Source organism: Trichomycterus rosablanca, chromosome 4 (assembly GCF_030014385.1).
Source record: "Trichomycterus rosablanca isolate fTriRos1 chromosome 4, fTriRos1.hap1, whole genome shotgun sequence".
NCBI lineage: Eukaryota > Metazoa > Chordata > Actinopteri > Siluriformes > Trichomycteridae > Trichomycterus > Trichomycterus rosablanca.
The window spans coordinates 22,461,894-22,481,863 of NC_085991.1; the positions used below are offsets into that span (position 1 = coordinate 22,461,894).

Below are 19,970 nucleotides of genomic sequence, written 5' to 3' on the forward strand. Positions count from 1 at the left end.
GATTAAAACAGCAAGGAAGAAATAGCAAAGTTAAACAGCCATACTGCTGCTCGTGACCAGACTTGGAACGGCCTCGAAGAGATTACCAACTACAAGGTGAGAGAGGCTTCCCTTCTTCTGAGTGACTGCCAGCTCACCAATGACCTGAATGAGTTCTGCAGATTTGAACAGACAAAGGACAATCTTTAGCACCTCTCTGTCAATCCACTGCCCTCTTCCCCCACCCTGACCCTCTCACCTAGCCTGGCTCTCTGATCTCTGCCCTCTGCTCATCTCACCAGTAGAGAGCAAGACATTAACAGACTTTTCAGCAAACAAAAGGGTGATATAGCTCCAGGGTCAAAATGATTTTGAAATACATCTTCCTTGTAATCCAGAGCAAATTATCTTAAAACAGATTTAGGTGGACTGTACATTTTTGTTATTGTCCATTTATTTATTTTTTAACAGCATAAGTTCATGCTGCATTCCACAGAACAGAAATTTGAGGCTGTAATGGGCATAGGTCAGGGAAATGGACAGTGCACATTTAGCTGCCTAATTCCAATTTAAGAACTGTTTGAATGTCATGGCTTATTTGAGTATTGTCTCATAGCATTCATTTTACCATAGCAGCTTACCGAAGACTGACCAAGTTAAATGATCCTTCTAATCAACAAACTGGTATTAAATGTAAACGGGCTGTGATAGCTCAGTGGTTACACTAGCAACTGGAAGACCACTGGTTTCCCCACTACTGACCGATTGTCACTATCTAACTGATGAACAGGGCCCTTAGCCCTCAGTTTCTGGTATTGTATTTGAGAACTTGCTCAAAACACTGTACCCTAAAGGAATGTTTACTACTAAGGAATGTGCGCTACAAAAAATTAAGGTTCCCTGCTGTCAGTATTCATTTGCTGATCAATGTTCATCATTATTTAAATACTAGATAAACACTATTAAAATCTAAACATTTTACAAAGTTATGCTTATTTAGCATGATAAATTAAAACATAATGAAACTTTCCATTAACTAAATGATGAAATATTTTGAAAGCTAAAAACTTATACACAGATAAAGCAGCTTGTTCAATTTTAGTTGCGCATCAGGGTGGTCACATGATCTTGCATCTCACCTGCCAGCAGTGTTGCCAGACTTTCCGCCGAATTAGGCGTATTTTGTTGGAAATTGGTGGGGGGGAACATGATTTGGCGGTGGACAAAATTTGGGCTGGTTTGTAATCATTTTGGTGGCTTTAAATATAAATAAAAACTATTGCTTTCTAAAGCAGCTGGAATATAAATAGGCCTACCTTCTCCCACCACATCCAACCCATTGTCAAAAGTTTGACTGAAAGGTGTTCTTTCCAGTCCATAAGACACCGTTGCCACGCCCATTAATACAGTGATGCATATGTTAGACGGCATAGGCTAGGCTTTTTTTGGGACTCGTATCTAGGCTAATGGCTTTGGCTTGTTTAGCTCTTGTTTAGCTTCTGCAAAGTGGGGAAAGTCCTATCATAAATAATGCATTTTAAAAACTTGGTAGGCTACTTCAAAGACATGCAAGCAAAAATAATAAGATAAGATTCTTTCTGTCTTTCTTCTACTGCTGCTACTCTATTGGAGAGATGCCACTCAAAATTTCATTGTACTTGTGTATAGTGACAATAAAGATTCTATTCCATTCCATTCCATTCCATTCCATTCCATTCCATTCCATTCCATTCCATTCCATTCCATTCCATTCTATTCTATTCTATTCTATTCTATTCTATTCTATTCTATTCTATTCTATTCTATTCTATTCTATAAGATTCCTTTATTGATCCCCATGGGGGAAATTTGAGTATTACAGCAGCTCCAGTACAGTGTAAGTACAGTAAATAGAGTAAATAAAATAGAGTAGAATAAAAATAAAAATTACTATTAAACAGTAGTATGACAGTTACAACTATATAATAGAACACTATATATTCTATATGTAAATGTATACATATGTGTATAGTTAGAGATGTAGAGTCCAGTGCTGGGAAATGAATGGGGGGGGGGTGGGGGGGGGGGGGGTCTTTGAGTGGCTTGCCAGTGTGGGGACAGCCTGTGTATTCTGCTATTGTTATGCAGTCTGATGGCAGTTGGCACAAAAGAACATCTGAAGCGCTCCATCTTGCTCTTTGGTGGGATTAGCCTATGACTAAATGAACTGCCCAGCTGCCATAGTTCCTCATTGAGAGGGTGAGAAGGATTATCCAGGATGGCCATAATTTTGTCCTTTATCCTCTTCTCATGCACTACCTCCAGACTGTCCAGCTGCAAACCCACAACAGAAGTGGCTTTCCACACCAGTTTATTTAGTTTGTTGGCATCTCCAGCCTTGATGCCACCACCCCAGCACACCACTGCAAAATAAGATGGCGCTGGCCACCACAGACTGATAAAAGGCTTTCAGCAGTCTGTTACACACATTAAAAGACCTCCGCCTCCTCAGAAAAACTCAGAAAAACAGTATACTCTGTCCTTTCCTATAGATGGCATCAGTATTATGTGTCCAGTCAAGTTTGTTGTGTACCCCAAGGTACTTGTAGGAGTCCACCACTTCCTTTCCCTGAACAGTTTCCTCTGGTAATCTGTAATTTGTTCTTTATAATTTATTATTACTGATTAGTACATTTTAAGATATTCATTTGTAGGTCATGGTGGTTTTTGAAATACTAAACATCATTTGCTTATCCTGTGTTGTTTTGGGCGTTTTTTCATGTATTTTTGCGGAATTTGAAAAGGCTTTTGGCTGGAAACCACTGTTGCAATCTGGCAACCCTGCCTGCAAGTTAATCAGAGCTTCTTGCTGCTCAGTGGAAAGAGCGGTGGTTTAATTAGTGTCTGTACAGACGCTGTGTGATTGAAGGGGAAAGTTTGTATAGTTTAGAGTATTTTAAAACTTTCTGTCTTTAGTAAAATATAAAAAGCTTTTAAATGTTGTCGGTGTTGGAATAATAGCAGCAAATTAGTTGGAACTGCGAAGGGAAATACAAAAACATACAGGTAGGCCTAATTGCATTGCCACACGCATCACAATCTTAAGTGAGTTAAACACTTTACATAAATTTACGCTTTTCAAGTTAGTCGCAGCATGTGTTTATTACACCGCGTCTGTCGGCTTTTATGTTTATATGTTTCTTTTTTGATGGGTGGTCGTATTTTTTTTTATTATTATGAACATGACCACCAGTTTTGGTTTGACTTGGTAAGTTTTGTGTTTGCTACAGTATTTGTCACTTTAGTTTTAATAATGAATGCTGGCCTTTTCTGGTAATTAAAAATAATTGACTCTAATACTATGTTAGTGTTAGTCTATTAATTGGCCAGTTATTATTATTATTTTTTTGTTGTTGATATTTTCATTTTTAGTTTTTAAATGTTTTAAGGATCATGTGATTTAAAAGGTTAATACTTGGTGTAATGAAACACTGTATTTTATGTTTATATTTCAATAGAACGGTATGGTGCAGATACACATTTTTTTTTTAAAACATGATAAATAAGAGAAACTTTTACTTAAAACATTAATTGTTTGCGCTGTTTAGTCTTGGTCTGTCAGTATTGTTCAATGTGTTCTTATATTATTCTGAGATGTGATACCAGCTTTTACCACAGAGGGGCAAAATTGTCTAAAGCAAAACAACACATTTTGTTCTAACCGTTCACAGTTGCCTTGTCGTTTTTGCTTATTTGAAATATAACTTCATAAATTCATTTTAATCTAATTTAGAGTTTAGATGAATATTTTAGTAGGATAAAGGTTTGTAGAAAGGAAAAAGTGTGTCCGCGTTTCTGATTGGTCAGTTCATGAGGTCATCGCTCTTGCTAATCTTCCTCTTGAGTCTATTGTTGCTAAACGACGAGTTAGTTTTTAATGGAATGATTTGATATAAAACGTTTATTATTGATTAATGTTCGTGTGTTGGATACACAGTAGGTGTTGGAAGCTAAAAACGGTAGTTGTCGTCCTCGTGTGTTGTGTACTGCTGAATGACTCTCCTTGTTTCCCCTCTGTTCCGGTATCGCTTCTCGGCCTTTTGGCTAAGATCAAGTGTAGTATCTGTTCTTATCAGTTTAATATCTGATACGTCCCCTACCCGGGGACCATATATTAAATTGATTTTTGGATCAGGGAGATGGAATAGGGGCTTGCTCCGTCCACTCCACGCATCGACCCGGTATTGCAGTGCCTCCGGGAACGGTGCACCCCTCTAAAATGGTTTAATGAAAGAACATAGACGGAAAATACTCGAGTTGAGATCTGTTGATCAGTTTATGTAACATTTGTGTGTCGTGCACATCTTCAGTTTCTAACCATGATTTTAATTTATACGGACTCGTTCTTGTCTGCTGGGCTTTAGTGAAACATCACAGACATTAAGTAGCACTGCTTTCAAAATAAAAGTTCCACTAAAGCTCGTTTACAGCTGGACCAGTAAACTTAATTAAAACAATTCTGGAAAATCTGGGGTAAATGTTCAGATCGTATAATTACTTCTTTTTTTATTATTATTTTTTACAATTTATTTAACAGTATATCGTTGTGGTTTTGACTTTTGAATGTATTTAATTACAATAAGGTTTTACAATAAAGCTACAATAAAGGTACAAAAGTACAATAAAGTTTTATCCAATCCGATAATTCTGCATCAAGAAATGCAACATTTTACATTTTGTTTTCCATAATTTTATTTTTACCATATTAATAATTAAACATAAAATTTCCTTTTCCATTTTTGAGAGTTTTATTAAATAATGCAAAAGCAATATATTTCATATTTATTTGTATATCAGCTCCTATTAGAATGATTTTTGTCCAAACCTCTCTAGATCTATAACATTCTAGTAAAAAATGTTTCGTCTTCGCAACAGTTTGGCATAAGGCATTTCTTAGTTTTGACATAACTCTATCTGACAACTTCTCTAACTGGGAGTCTTCGAACAGAGATAAACCATACCACATCTCTAATAGTTTCTGGCATTTTGCTATTTATATTTTTGACTACTTCCTCACTTTCGTGAGGACTATTAGGTTTCCATATATTTGATCTATAATAAGTTTATAAATTTGTTTATTAGAGTAATTAACCCAGTCAATACTTAAAGATTTAAATTTTGTGATAAAATCTGAGAAAACAATTTTGTAATACGGAATTTGATTTCTTATTTTTCCTTTTTATTTCTTCCAATTTGAGGTTTTTCCAATCCACTTGTCTATGCAATAATTTTACAAAAGGCCATTTTTGTTTTAATTCCTAAGTCTATTGCACCTAATCCACCAAATTCCTTACTTTTAAATAACAATTCTCGTTTAGTAACTTCTCTAGTTGTTCCCCAAATAAAATTGCAACTGAGTTTATTAATTTTTTTAACCCATATATATTATACCACTACCCGTCACACCAGTGTTTTTCTCATTAATGTCCTACTTTGCCATAATTCTACTCTTTAAAAGGACTCGGCGCTATACTTTGACTTTAATCTCTAAAATTTCCTTAGATTCCTTTACGTGTGGTGGAACATCATAGAGAACTTAGTTTCGTCCTTGTAAAAATGCGTTTAATTGGACTTTTATTTTGAAGTCTGCTCCGATGCTGGAGCCAGATTCCCTAAGTTTATACGTTTTAATTGTGTTTAAATGATCTGATTTAAACCGAGAAATGTAAAAGCTTTCCGTTATACTGCCTGAAATTACTGATGTGTTTTTGCCGCTGGTTGCACGTCTGTATATTTATTGCACAAGAGAACAAATCAAACTGAAACCATCAGCACTCTCGTTAAATATACGGAAGCAGTGCATGATGGGAGGTGGTTCAGAATGGTGTAGTTTTGATTAGATAAAGGTAACAGCAGAGTTTTGTACAAGAAATGCAGTCAGTGTTCATGTGATGCAGTAATGTAGCGTGTGTGTGTGTGTGTGTGTGTGTGTGTGTGTGTGTGTGTGTGTGTGTGTGTGTGTGTGTGTGTGTGTGTGTGTGTGTCTGTGTCACCATGAGTGTGAACGCTGTGTGTTGTGGTGCCTCTGCTCCGCGGTGCGTGTAGAATTCATACTTACCTGGCAGGGGAGATACCATGATCAAGAAGGTGGTTCACCCAGGGTGAGGCTCAGCCATTGCACTCCGGCTGTGCTGACCCCTGCGAATTCCCCAAATGTGGGAATCTCGACTGCAAAATTTCTGGTAGTGGGGGACTGCGTTCGCGCTCTCCCCTGATCTAGATGGTTAATGATAGAAGATCTCGTGTGTCGTGTTGCTTTCTGTCTTTCTTGTTAGTGTTCTAGTCCAGTGTTTCTCAATCTTTTTTCAGTCACGGCACCCTTTAAAAGTCAGCAAAAATCTCAAGTCACCCCAGTCTAAAATGTATGAAAAAACTTACACTGCATCCCTCGGACTGCTAACACACACACACGACACATTTAGGAGGGAGGGGTAAACGTGACTTACTTTTAATGGGAAACCTGAGCTTGGGATGATGCACACAATCGCCCTATTCTGGCAGGGATGGATGAGAGGCAGACTCGGAGCTCCTGGTCCAGAGCCCTCAGTCGCTCCCTGTACTTGTTTTTGATGTAGGTTAGGCTTGAAAAGCTCAGTTCGCACAAATATGTCGTAGAGCAGGGGTGTTAAACTTACGGCCCGCGAGAGCTTAAACAACTGTACGATTGTTGTGATGGTTCGAGTCGTTACAGAGACGCAGTTATAATTTAATGGGACTCCTGCGCCTTTAAGCCTTTAACTGTTGACATCGTAGTCATGGCAACTAACTTTGACCGTGGCTGAGAAGCCATGTGACTTTTACGGCAAAAGAACGCGGGTAGTAATGTAAACAATAATAATAAATATAAATAATTATCTTGTAATATATTACCAAAGCATCGTCTGTAAGTAGTGGCGTTTATATTCTCAGTTGTTTGTAAATGTTTAGTGAGTATCACAGCGTTTTAGTTACAAATTTACCGTAATTAAATACCGTTACTATAGCAATTAGTATCTTTACACAAAATGCTAACTCGTTACCTCTATTTTACGTTTGGTTAAATCTCATATTGTACCAGATGTAACACTTGACTACAGCTGTGTGCTTTTTACTGTATTAAGTTCTTTATTGTTTTTATTGTTTGTATTTTTACTTCATTTTGATGCACACAGTGTATCACACAGCTGAGAAGCAAATAAAACCGACTGTATTCTGAAGGGAGCTGTCTGTCTGTCTGTCTGTCTGTCTGTCTGTCTGTCTAGCTGGGAAAGGGGGATAAACGATTAGTGAGGGCAGAACAATTGTCTTAAAATACACTGTAAAATCCTACATTAACTGCATCTCTCAAAATGCATGCTGATTTTGTGACCTGCAAAGTGACACAGCCTGCCAGTAGATGATGTTACACATATTTACACATAATCCCAAAATGAAGATAAGTAAGAAAATTAAGCAGAAGGAGGAAATTTAATGAAAATGAAAACAAGTTTGTGCTTCAGGAAGAAAAACCGGTGTGTCTCTTGTGTTATGAGGCCGTGTCTGTGGTAAAGTAGAATAATATAAATGCAGAATTTAGCCTCCAAGAAAAACAACAGACTGCAATCACAGCAGGATACGTTACAATGGGCCCTTTGAGGGCCACCATAATGCTGATGTGGCCCTCGGTGAAAATGAGTTTGACACCCCTGTCGTAGAGAAAGGTAGCAGAATTGCAATGGCGCTACTTGAAACCATTGGGTACTCCTTCTCCAATGATATCCAAAACCTGTCCAAAGCCATGTCTTGAAATTGTATTTTTAATGTGCGATTTTCCCTGATCTCTGCTAGTTGCTCCTGTGCCAGCAGTGGCAAGTCTTTTGAGCTGTCCAGTGCACATGAGCTCCAAATTGGGCAAATGACTAAATCTTTGGTCAAGAATTTTCAGATGCTGAGAGATAAGGTCAGAAAGTGCGCTGTTTGAATATTCACTGCACAAAGGAAACATCTCAAGCCTTCCCTTTTCCGCAAAGCAGTGCCAGAGTGTGAGCTTGGATCTAAAGCCATGCAATTTGTCAGACGAGGTGAGAAGATTTTCTTCTTTGCCTTGCATTTTAGCGTTCAGTTCGTTGAGATGCCTAAAAATGTCGGCCAAGTATGCGAGTTTCGCGCACCATTGAGCATCTACAATAAACTCTGCATATGCAAGAATTTTCTCTTATCAGGAACGTTCTGAGTTCCTCTCTTAACTCATACAATCGGCCCAAAACCTTCCCCCGTGAAAGCCAGCGGACGGCCGTGTAGCAACAAGCTCGGATGTTCTGCTCCCATTTCCTCACACAGAATCGAAAACAGACGGGTCTTTAACGGTCGTGCCTTGATAAAATTAACAATGTCCACCACTTTGTCCAGTACATCTGAAAGTTCTTTCGGCAGCGTCTTTGCAACTAGTGCCTCCCTGTGAAGGAAACGGTGAATGTTTCTTACGGTCGGGTTTTGCACTCTGACCCTGCTCGTGAAACCCTTAGCACTGCCAGCCATGGCAGCAGCCCCATCAGTGCAGATACTGATACAGTTCTTCCAACTTAACCCTCCCTGTTCAAGATACTCAGTTGTCACGCGATAAATCTCCTCTCCGGTTGTTGTGCTAGGCATGGGTTTGCAAAATAAAAATTTCTCTCTGATACGGTCCCCATCTACAAATCAAACGTTTGCCAAGAGCTGAGCGTGCCCACTGACGTCTGTTGATTCATCAACTTGTAAGGAAAATTTCCCACTAGATCTGAGTTTTTCCAAAATCACATCTTCAATATCTGCAGAAATTTCATTAATTCGCCTTCCAATTGTAGTCTGACAGTGGAACCTTAGCAACTTCTTTTGCTGCTTGTGGGCCTAGCATTTTGTTGACAATGGCTGTGCATGCTGGCAAAATAACTGTCTCCGCAATCGTGTGTGGCTTCTTAGCCTTAGCCACTATCTCGGCCACTAAATAGCTAGCCTCCAGTGCTTTCTCTGACACTTTTGCGGACTTCATCATCATTTGCTCTTGTCGGTTGTGTTGACTTTTCAAATAAATAAAATACTCTGTATCCTTGCTGGCTATTGACGGATGATTTGTTGTCAGGTGTCTTAAGTTTGCTCGGAACCATTGCTTGGTTTGACAATGTCATACCACATACCAGGCACATAGGTAGAGGGCATGATGGATCCCCGGTAAAGATGAAACCATACGACAAGTAGCTATCATTGTACTGTCTTTTCTTTGTCTTGCTGCTGGCTTCTACTACCCTCGCTGCTGAGCTACCACTGGATGAAGAAGTTGATGGCTTAGATTCAGAGTTACCTGATTCTGGAGACTTTCTTTTTAAAAACCTTTCCATGCTAGTTCATGTGCTTAACACAACACTCTCCTAATGCAGGGGTTTTCAACCTGTGAAGTACCTATTGGGGCACGAGTGCCTGACCAGGGGGCGTGGCATTACGAGATTTTTTTTTTTACTTCGAAAACTAAAGCAATTCATTTTTGACCCACAGGTGACATATTTGATTAGTCTTACTGACCACACACACACACGTTTAATGTTATCCAGTTCAGTCTGAAAAAGAACCTTAAAAAAAGGGCTCACAGTGAAGATAAACCGGTGACAAAAGCGATTGATTCATGAGTCGATTCATATAAAGAAAGAAAGGGGGGGGGGGGGGCGCAAGTTACGTCAGAATATTTTTGACGGCACCCCTGACAAAGCCAGATGGCACCCCGGTTGAGAAAGGCTGTTCTAGTCTATTTGGTCAGTCTAATGCAAGGGCTTATATTCTTTTCTTGATGGGGACCAGATGGAGTAATAAATGTGCATTCACAAGACACAGACTCTTCTTTAATGAAACAAATGAAATTGTCATAGATCTACAGTACTTGATTATTAACATTTACTTTCTTTTTTAACGATTTCTCCCTTGACAGTGTTGTGTAAACTCAGATTTTGCCGATTTCACTTACCAGTTTATAATCCTGATGGGAAGAGAATTAAATTAAATTAAGCCTACACACTTCCCTCTGAAAAACAAATATTCATTTTGTCTGAAATCCTAAAATATTGTGTATTCTTATCAGTTTAATATCTTCCAGGAACAGTGCACCCCCAGTATCTTGGTTAAATGGAAGAGCATTGTCGGGAAGACGCTGAGTGTAAAAACTTAGCAGAGCAACACTTCGTCATTGCACTTAGCAACTGTGTGTCTTGCACATCCTCAATTAATCGTTCTGCAGTCATGACTAGTGGTGTAGTAAATACAGTGTTTGACATTAAAACTTGTGAACTGATGAATTGTCTAACAAGTAACTACTTGTCATGAATGTAATCAAAGTGTAAAACATGACGTTAAAATCCTAATAAATAAATATTGCACTTTTCTGACTTTTTGTCAAATAACACAATTATTAAAGAACTTTTTTTTCACGGCACTCCCTCTCTGGCTTAAAAATAAAGTACACAAAATTATTATATTATGCCTTTTCCACACATTTACAACTCCTCCCCCAGGGTTTCTCTTCTGTATTTTGCATTTACAACAACTACAACCTGATTGCGACACCTTTCACACTACATGATTTTAAGTTGCTGACAGGTCCAGATGTTTAACATGCTAGATATTTTTCTTGAGTCGGCAAATAGTTCGGATTGAGTTGTTGAACAGTTCACACACAGTGATCAAGAGACGATTTTCGTGCCTCGAGCGAACGTCTAGTTGCCTCAGAGCTGCCACATCTAGTGGCAACCTGTCACAGAGTGGAAATCAGGGCAAAAATCGTGTAGTGTGAACTAGGCATAAGATGTGAGAGGAGTGCTGTTTCTACAGACATGATTTGTACTTTCTGAAGAAACAGGAGAAATGTACTGAATGTAGTGGAGAAAAGCTAAAACTAAAGTATTGATCCGATACTAATACCAACATTATCTATACTATCCACCCACTACCCCCCATTGATCCACCCATGCTTACCTTATTAGTGTTTTTGCATCGCTTCAGTATGGACGTGTTTCCCTGCGCTCCACAAAAGTGCTTTTAAGAACTAATTACTCTCATCAAAACTTACTGACCGTGGTGTTTCTGTCCGGATGGCATGCCCCATTCGGCTGGCTACTGGGTGTGTCTTCGTGAGCGGAATTAATCCGCTCACTGAGCGTGCTCAGCTGGCCGCACATGTTAAGAAGCCACCGCTTCTAGCTTATAAGCTTTGTGCACTTATGTTGGCTGGAGTCAGTTCTCTTACGGAACATTGGTAACTAAATAATCTGGTAACAAACACACCCAATGTGGATACACAACACACTGCACAGTCGATTTCTAAACGTCTTTATTTTAGAACACACTTCATTTCCGAACACGCATTAAGATCATGTTATTTTTAGTCTGTTAAGTTTCCACTTGCTTTAACAATGTTTATTTAGTTAACACAAGTGAATCAGTAAAATAATTTGATAATTCTTTATTGCAGCTCTTGTTTTAGTCTATGAAGAAGGTTTGAATGAGACTGGTGTTCTTCAGGTATGTGTTACACTCCAATTGCAATGTATTATGTGTATTTGTTTTTCATGGGTATGTGTTCTTTTTTTAAGGTCAATGGATTTTCCACATTAAAGCAACTGCATTTGCTGTTACATAAACATTAGCTTTAGAATTTAGTAACAGTAACTTTAAATGATTTGTGCTATGATTAAGATTGTAATGGTGGTGGGTGGTTGAAGTTCGACTTGTTCTTCAGACTTGCATCGCACGTTTAAGGCACATGGTTTGAATGCTCATTGCAGTTGCATTAAAGTAGGAATTATTATTATAATTATTATTATAAGAAGTTTCTCTGCATAGAGGTCCCCAGATCCCTCAAAGATTGCTCAAAGTTTACACCCTCTGCCAAAACTTTTCAAACCCTGCCAACCTAAACAGACTTAAAGCCATTACAATGTTTTCCTAGTATAGTTTTAGTAATAATTTCACATGACCTTTAAACTGCATGGTATTTTTTTACAATTATAAATTGTACCTTTAACATTCTACTTGGTTTTCTACTTGGTCACTAATGTTACGCTTGTACTGGAAGTGTCCACATTATGGGCCATACACTTATTATAGGAACACATGTACACCTGTATGTCTTAGGTCTGATTTGGATATCACTGCCATTTTTACTCATCAATTTATAGTTAATTACTACTCTATTACTATGCTTATCATAAGTTGAAAACATGTTTTTCTAAAGTTGGGTAAAAACGGAAAAATTAAAACTAGTCCCTTTGGTAGCGATTCCAGCTGCTAGCCTTCTTAGATATGCCAGTTGGTCCGGCAAAGTAAGCATCATTAGTTCATCCACAGAGAGTTCATAAATAAAGCTGGGATGTCACCTATGAGGTGAGAGGAGGGAGTGTGTTTCTAGTTTGTGTAAACACCTGTGAATTTTAGCTTTGGTAATCGTCCACAAGACACTTTTTTTTTTTTTTGTACCGACCCACGTTTGGTCCATGATTTCTTTACGCAACCTAGGCAACACAATGCATCTTACTCTCTCGGGTGGCACGGTGGTTAAGTGGGGTAGCACTGTCACCTCACAGCAAGAAGGTCCTGGGTTCAATCCCCAGGTGGGGCGGTCCGGGTCCTTTCTGTGTGAAGTTTGCATGTTCTCCCCATGTCCGCGTGGGTTTCCTCCGGGAGCTCCGGTTTCTTTCCAGTCCAAAGACATGCAAGTGAGGTGAATTGGAGATACTAAACTGTCCATGACTGTGTTCGATATAACCTTGTAAACTGATGAACCTTGTGTAATGAGTAACTACCGTTCCTGTCATGAATGTAACCAAAGTGTAAAACATGATGTTAAAATCCTAATAAACAAACAATGCACCTGCCATAAGGAGTAGAAGAGCTTTGAAATATGGGGATTAGGTGTTGGATATAACTTCTTCACTCTATGTGTAATCGGATGCAACTGCAATGAACGTTCAAACTTTGTGCTTTTAATCTTTAATATATGATTTGCAACCATTTTAATCTTTTTCATACAAAAAAAAAACCAAATGTTACATTTAGGAAGTAAATCAGTGACTCATATTACATAATCCCATTATTAAGCACTTTGTTTCTTTTTTTTTTAGGTAACAGTAAAATCTGTTGTAAGTAACCTGATGAAATCCTGTCACCTGTCTGCAGGTACATCGCCAGGCATAGAAAGTTCACGTTGATGCTGGTTAAAAAGGTCTGAACAGGAGATAAAGCACAATGTCAGAACAGCCAGAAATGTGGTAACATTTGTAGGTTTGGTAACATCAGATAATCAGAAAGATGGGACAAGCATTGAGAAGATCTCACTGAGAGCAGGCAGCTTCAAAGCAACATCTGTAATGCCGCAGTTTGGTAGCAGCTAAGAAACAAAGTTGAATGAACCTTTCCATGATACTTAGTTTGCCATATATAAAATGCAACTAAAATGGATAAAGGGCACCTCACTGTCCTCAGGAGTCAACAAGTAATGGGTGAGCAAGACAGTACTTTTGTACAGCCTGGAACTGAAGAGAATAATGCTGGAGTATAAGTGGGTACACTGTACATCAAAACTGAGATGTTAAATTACCTCACAGTCTGACTCTGTCAGTCTCAGAATCAAGTGATGTACAATTGGTGGATTTCTCCTTCCAACTAAATAATGATGTGATTCCAAACAGGTGATTGTAATCATGGTTTGGTACAAAAGCAGCATCCAGTAAGGCTGAGTCTTTGATGAGCAAAGATGATCAGAAGATCTCCAGTTTGTCAACAAATGCATGAGAAAATTATTGAAATGTTTAAAAACAATGTACCTCAAAGAAAGATGGGAAGAGATTTGCATATTTTTCCCTCTACAGTGCATAATCAAGGAATCGGGAGGAATTTCAGTGCGTAAAGGCCAAGGGCGCAAGCTTAAGCTGAATGCCCGTGATCTTCGATCCCTCAGACGGCACTGCATCAAGAACCGCCACTCAACATTAGCTGATATAACCACATGGGCGAGGGATTACTTTGGCAAACCTTTGTCAAGCACTACAATACAGAGTTACATGCACAAATGCCACTTAAAACTTTACTGTGCAAAAAAGAAGTCTTATGTTAACCATGTCCAGAAGCGGTGTCAACTTCTCTGGGTTTGAAGGCATCTAGGATGGACCATCACACAGTGGAAACGTGTATTGTGGTCAGATGAATCAGCATTCCAGGTCTTTTTTGGAAAAAATGTGCTCCAGACAAGACAAAAAGGACCATCCAGACTGTTATCAGCAACAAATCCAAAAGCCAGGGTCTGTCATGGTATGGGGCTGTGTCAGTGCCCTTGGCAAAGGTAATTCAAACTGTGATGGCAGCATTAGTGCAGAAAAGTACATTGAGATCTTAGAGCAACATATGCTGCCTTCAAGACATCATCTTTTCCAGGAATGTCCATGCATTTTTCAACAAGACAATGCAAAACCACATGCTGCACATTACAAAGGCATGGCTGCATGAGAAGAGGGTACAGGACTAGCCTTCCTGCAGTCCTGACCTGTCCCCAATCGAGAATGTGTGGAGAATTTTGAAACAGAATATGCGATCTTAAGACGTGTTTGCAGGAAGAATGGGACAAAATAAAAGCTGAAACACTAAATCACTTGGTCTCCTCAGTGCCAAAACGTCTTTTTAAGTGTGGTGAAAAGGAATAGCAACATTACAAAGTGGTAAATGCTTTACTGTCCCAAATTTTTTTTGGAATGTGTTGCAGCCCTGAAATGCAGGAATGGATGTTTAGTAATAAATGAAATGAAGTTGACCAGACAAAACATGAAATATCTCAGGTTCATCCTGTCTGAAATCAAATAAAAGTCAAAGTAAATGTAAGAAACTGTGTTTTTTATTATTATTTGCATTTTCCATGCCGTCCCAACTTTTTCTGATTTGGGGTTGTAAATCCCATAATTATATATGAATTGATCATGCATGAAATAGTTCATGGGCACTTGGGTGAAGCAGTGGTTCAATATGCTAGGCCACCATTGCTAAGATCTGGAATAAAAGTATAATTTAAAATCTTTTCAGTGTTTTAGTTAAGTAAATATATAGTAAGGGCCAAGCACATCCTGGTAGTGTTAGGTCTCAGGATGTATTTTTGTTTTGATATGTTCTTCTACTGGATGGCACCGTGGACAGTGCTACCCACTGGGCCATGAATCACAGCAAAGAAGGTTCTGGGTTTGATTACTGGGTGGAGCGCTCTGGGTACTTTTACATGTTATTCAAACATGTTATTCAAGCAGGGTTTCCTGCAGGAGTTCCGGTTTTCTCCCACAGTCCAAAGACATGCAGTCAGGTAAATTAGAGCCACTAAAATTGCCCTCTGTGTGTTTGCCATGTTGTGACCTGTCCGGAGTGTTTTTTTACATTTTCCCCTGGTGAACTGTATCCACCGTAACCACGAGTAGGATAAAGCGGTGGTAAATGAATGTGCTTCTAGTTGTACCTAATTACTATTTAAGTAATGTCCGGGAAGGCATGTGATTCCAGTGCTGTGATGAATAGATCATCGATAACAGTGTCATTACAGTGGAAGGTATGTAATGCTGCTGACAACAATGGCTGATGGTCCGGTTGCGTCCGTGTGGTCGACACACTTCATACGCTTGTTTTCTGATATCACTGATGCATTACTGTACTGATAGATTTATTTTTAACTAATGTAATTATTTGGCAACTTTATTTGCTCAACACTACACAAAATTGTATGGTCACGTCTAATATGCCTATTATAAGTTGTAACTTTTGAAAACGAAAAAAACACTCTGGGGTATTTTGTTCTTCTCATCCTAAGAACAGACAAGAGAAGACTTGTTTTATCATCGTCCCCATAAACTATTAATGCTACAAAATAATGTTGGTTGGTAGTGAAGTTGCATATGTCGCTTTAGTTTAATTTGTAACTAGGGATGTAACGATACACTCCACCCATGATGCGATACGATTCACGATATGATTTTTTTTTTCCCCGTTCTTCTTTTTAAAACAAACTGAAATTGAAGGCAAATTGTGACAGTTTCCTTTTATTATTTCTTTTTAAAAAATAATAATAAAATACTGTATTTTTGCTCATCTTTTATTTATCTAAATAATGAATGCCCTTTTATTTCTGAGGTAGGTACAAACTATGCCACAATGCTTATTGTGTAAAAAACAAACAAATGAAATTTAAAACAAATCCAACATTATATAAATAAATGAATCATACAAATAAAGTATTCTCACACAAATTTGGCTGGAAAATCCCCCTACCTGGCAACTTTGTGAAGTGCCGTCAACCAGGCGAGGGAAATAGCCTCTGCTGTTTAAAGTGAATATCGATTTATCTTAAATGAATAACCGATTTGAATCGTGGCACATGTGCACCAATTTTTAACTGTCTTATGGTGCATCGTTACATCCCTACTTGTAACCACTACAGCCAACCCAACTGTTGTAACAACGTTGATTTACAATGTTATATAGGGTGAAGCCAGTTAATTTGGGACATCAGGCATAATTGCATCTTTAAATATTAGGAGTCAATTACCAAACATTCTATTGCACTGTTGCTACAAATGTCCTTTAGCTGAAGCTATCATTTTGAATTGTCAGAGATAACTAGGATGGTTCCAGGACATGCAAGGTAAGCCATGTGGAATGTTGATTTAAAGTGTAAAACACCAACATGTTTGTTGGATGTTGCATTCTATCAACTGTTTGACTTGCAATTAAATGTTTAAACAATACACTTTACTTTTTATAGGAAAAGATTTTCAGTGGTGATCCTTTGCATTAGATAAGTTGGAACAAAAGATTTTGCTGAAATGGGACAATTGGCAGGTTTTTAGGTCAGGTGCCATAAAATCATGAGTTACTATGCTAATGTGTGCCACCCTGTTATATTAATATCAAACCTAGTAGCTTGAATGATGTATTTAATATGTTCCTAGTATTACATTTACTGTATATAATGGTGCAGTGGATAGAGTAACAGCCTTCCATTGGGAAGATCTGTAGTTCAATTCTAAGCATAAATGTAGTATTTCATTTATACCAGGGTTCAAATCATTTTATTCATGTAAAACAAACAAGTTGACTTGATTGAAGTACAGGAGATTATTTGATGTACACATTTAAATGAAATTAATGCTTTCCAGTGTATTAAGAGTAGTACATTAATGAATGTTTTCTTTGCAAAAAAAAAAAGGCTTTAAATTGGCCGCAAAACGTATTACCTAACCAATTAAATTGATTTATTACTCATGTACACATACACACTATACACTGATGAGGCATAACATTATGACCTTGTTTCTACACTCACTGTCCATTGTATCAGCTCCTCTTACCCTGTAGAAGCACTTTGTAGTTCTACAATTACTGACTGTAGTCTATCTATTTCGCTACATACTTTTTTAGCCTGCTTTCACCCTGTTCCTCAATGGTCAGGACCCCCACAGAGCAGGTATTATTTGGGTGGTGGATTATTCTCAGCACTGCAGTGACACTGACATGGTGGTGGTGTGTTCGTGCGTGTTGTGCTGGTATGAGTGAATAAGACACAGCAATGCTGATGGAGTTTTTAAACACCTCACTTTCACTGCTGGACAGAGAATAGTCCACCAACCTAAAATATCCAGCCAACAGCACCCCATGGGCAGCGTCCTGTGACCACTGATGAAGGTCTAGAAGATGACCAACTTAAACAGCAGCAATAGATGAGCAATCGTCTCTGACTTTACATCTACAAGGTGGACCAACTAGGTAGGAGTGTCTAATAGAGTGGCCAGTGAGTGGACACGTTATTTAAAAACTCTGCTGCTGTGTCTAATCCACTCATACCAGCACAACACACTAACACACCACCACCTTGTCATTGTCACTGCAGTGCTGAGAATGATCCACCACCTACATAATACCTGCTCTGTGGGGGTCCTGACCATTGAAGAACAGGGTGAAAGCAGGCTAAAAAGGTATGTAGAGAAATAGATGGACTGCAGTCAGTAGTTGTAGAACTACAAAATGCTCTTATATGGTAAGTGGAGCTGATAAAATGTTATGGCTGATAGGTGTAGAGTAATAATTTTTAACTTTCCAGTTCCATTTGAGCTTACCAGCTGTCCCATTTTATGTAACATGATCAGGTAAAAGTGAGGTAGTTGTTCCAGATGTGTTTGAAGGTCCATAGTTTCTCAAGTAATTTACTTGGCAACTCATTTTCTTTACAAAAATATTTCAGACATTCACAATAAATTCAAAAGTAATCTTTAAGGTAGTCTTCAAAATGTTTTTTTCTTGGTAATCTACCAAAAAGCATCCCAAATTACTTGACCTCACCCTAGCAACATTGTAAAAAGTTTGTGATTGCATTGTAGAAGTAATTTTGTCCATATTTAAAACATGTAATATGATAAAAGTAACACAATATGTAGACTGTTACTACCCACCAGGGCAGCACGGTGGCTAAGTGGGTAGCACTGTTGCCTCACAGCAAGAAGGTCCTGGGTCCGATCCCCAGGTGGGGCGGTCCGGGTCCTTTCTGTGTGGAGTTTGCATGTTCTCCCCGTGTCTGCGTGGGTTTACTCCGGGTACTCCGGTTTCCTCCCACAGTCCAAAAACATGCAAGTGAGGTGAATTGGAGATACTAAACTGTCCATGACTGTGTTCGATATAACCTTGTGAACTGTCATGAATGTAACCAAAAGTGTAAAACATGACATTAAATCCTAATAAACAAACAAACTACCCACCATCTCCATATCTATATTACCACTTAGCCCTCGCCATTAACTACAATGTGAAATGTTATTCATTTTAATGGTGAGTACCATGGACTAACTAAATGCCATGTGTTATCCAGTGGATAGATAGTAAAGATAAAGAGGAAAAACAGTATTACTGTAGTCCAGTCCTAATCAGACCGACATAAGGTCTAAGCTTTTAAGATTACAAGTTTTAAATTACAACGTTATATTGTTTCAAGCAACCCGAAATACAGCCCAACTGTCATGAATCTAACTAACATTTTTTACGTGCTAGTTGAATTAAAATGTTCGTAATGTTTTAGACGTGAACACAGTTAAAGAGCAATTTGTTGGTTGAATTGACACCAATATATCGGCACTAATATTTTCCTAGTTCACACGTAGTGCACTCTATAGGTTGCATCTATTAAAGTATCTGTGCTCAATGTAGTGCACTTATTTAGGGGGTAATGAGATATTTGTATATCCGGCCCAGGTCTGACGCTGTAATGAATCCGAGTGCGGAACCTTGGTTTACGTCTTGTTTCTCCCACAGTTACAGTATACGCGGTATACAATTTTTTGTCGCTATTAGTTTGTTTTAAATTTGGTTCTACTGGTTTGGACTGTTTCCACCAGTTTAATGGATGGTTAGGCGTGTTTTTCACACATCGGATGAAGACGACTCTGATACTCGAGAGGATTGTTATTCAGAGGTTTTTACTGAAGGTGTATAACGGTAACGTTGCAAATCAGCCTCGTTCGAGTTGGAAGATCGAGTGACGGACGAAAACGAACCCAGATCATTAATTGGGTCTGTTTTGAGTTGGAATAGATGTGATCTGATTCTAGAAGCAAACAAAAAACAAAAACAAAAACGGGGGAAGTATGTTGTGTATTATAACGGAACAAGACGTGTATTAGGCTAGCTAAAATACCGTTGTTAGTTGACTAAATCTACAGATTAGGTAAAATCTGTAAATATTAGCCTGATTGTTGTTGATGTGGACTAGTAAGTGATATTTAATCTCCATCTCATATTAGGGGTCTGTTAGCTGCTACGTGTAGATTTTTGCCACTTCTACTGATGAGTGGGTGGTTGAATTCAGTTCAGGAAGAACAGAGTAGCATTGTTACTACAGGATACATTCATGGCATGTGCTGATGTTAACAAAACAAAGTATTAAGATTGTTTTTTATATA

At 38.4% G+C, this 19,970-nt stretch overlaps 2 non-coding genes across 2 annotated transcripts; both read left to right on the forward strand.

The window, feature by feature from the left end:
- Positions 1-4,042: 4,042 nt before the first annotated feature.
- Positions 4,043-4,233, forward strand: LOC134313231 (U2 spliceosomal RNA). Its single transcript, XR_010012121.1, has one exon. It is a non-coding gene; the product is annotated as a U2 spliceosomal RNA (small nuclear RNA).
- A 1,835-nt stretch (positions 4,234-6,068) lies between these two features.
- LOC134313096 (U1 spliceosomal RNA) lies at positions 6,069-6,232 on the forward strand. The gene has a single exon (XR_010011994.1). It is a non-coding gene; the product is annotated as a U1 spliceosomal RNA (small nuclear RNA).
- The last annotated feature ends 13,738 nt before the right edge of the window (positions 6,233-19,970 follow it).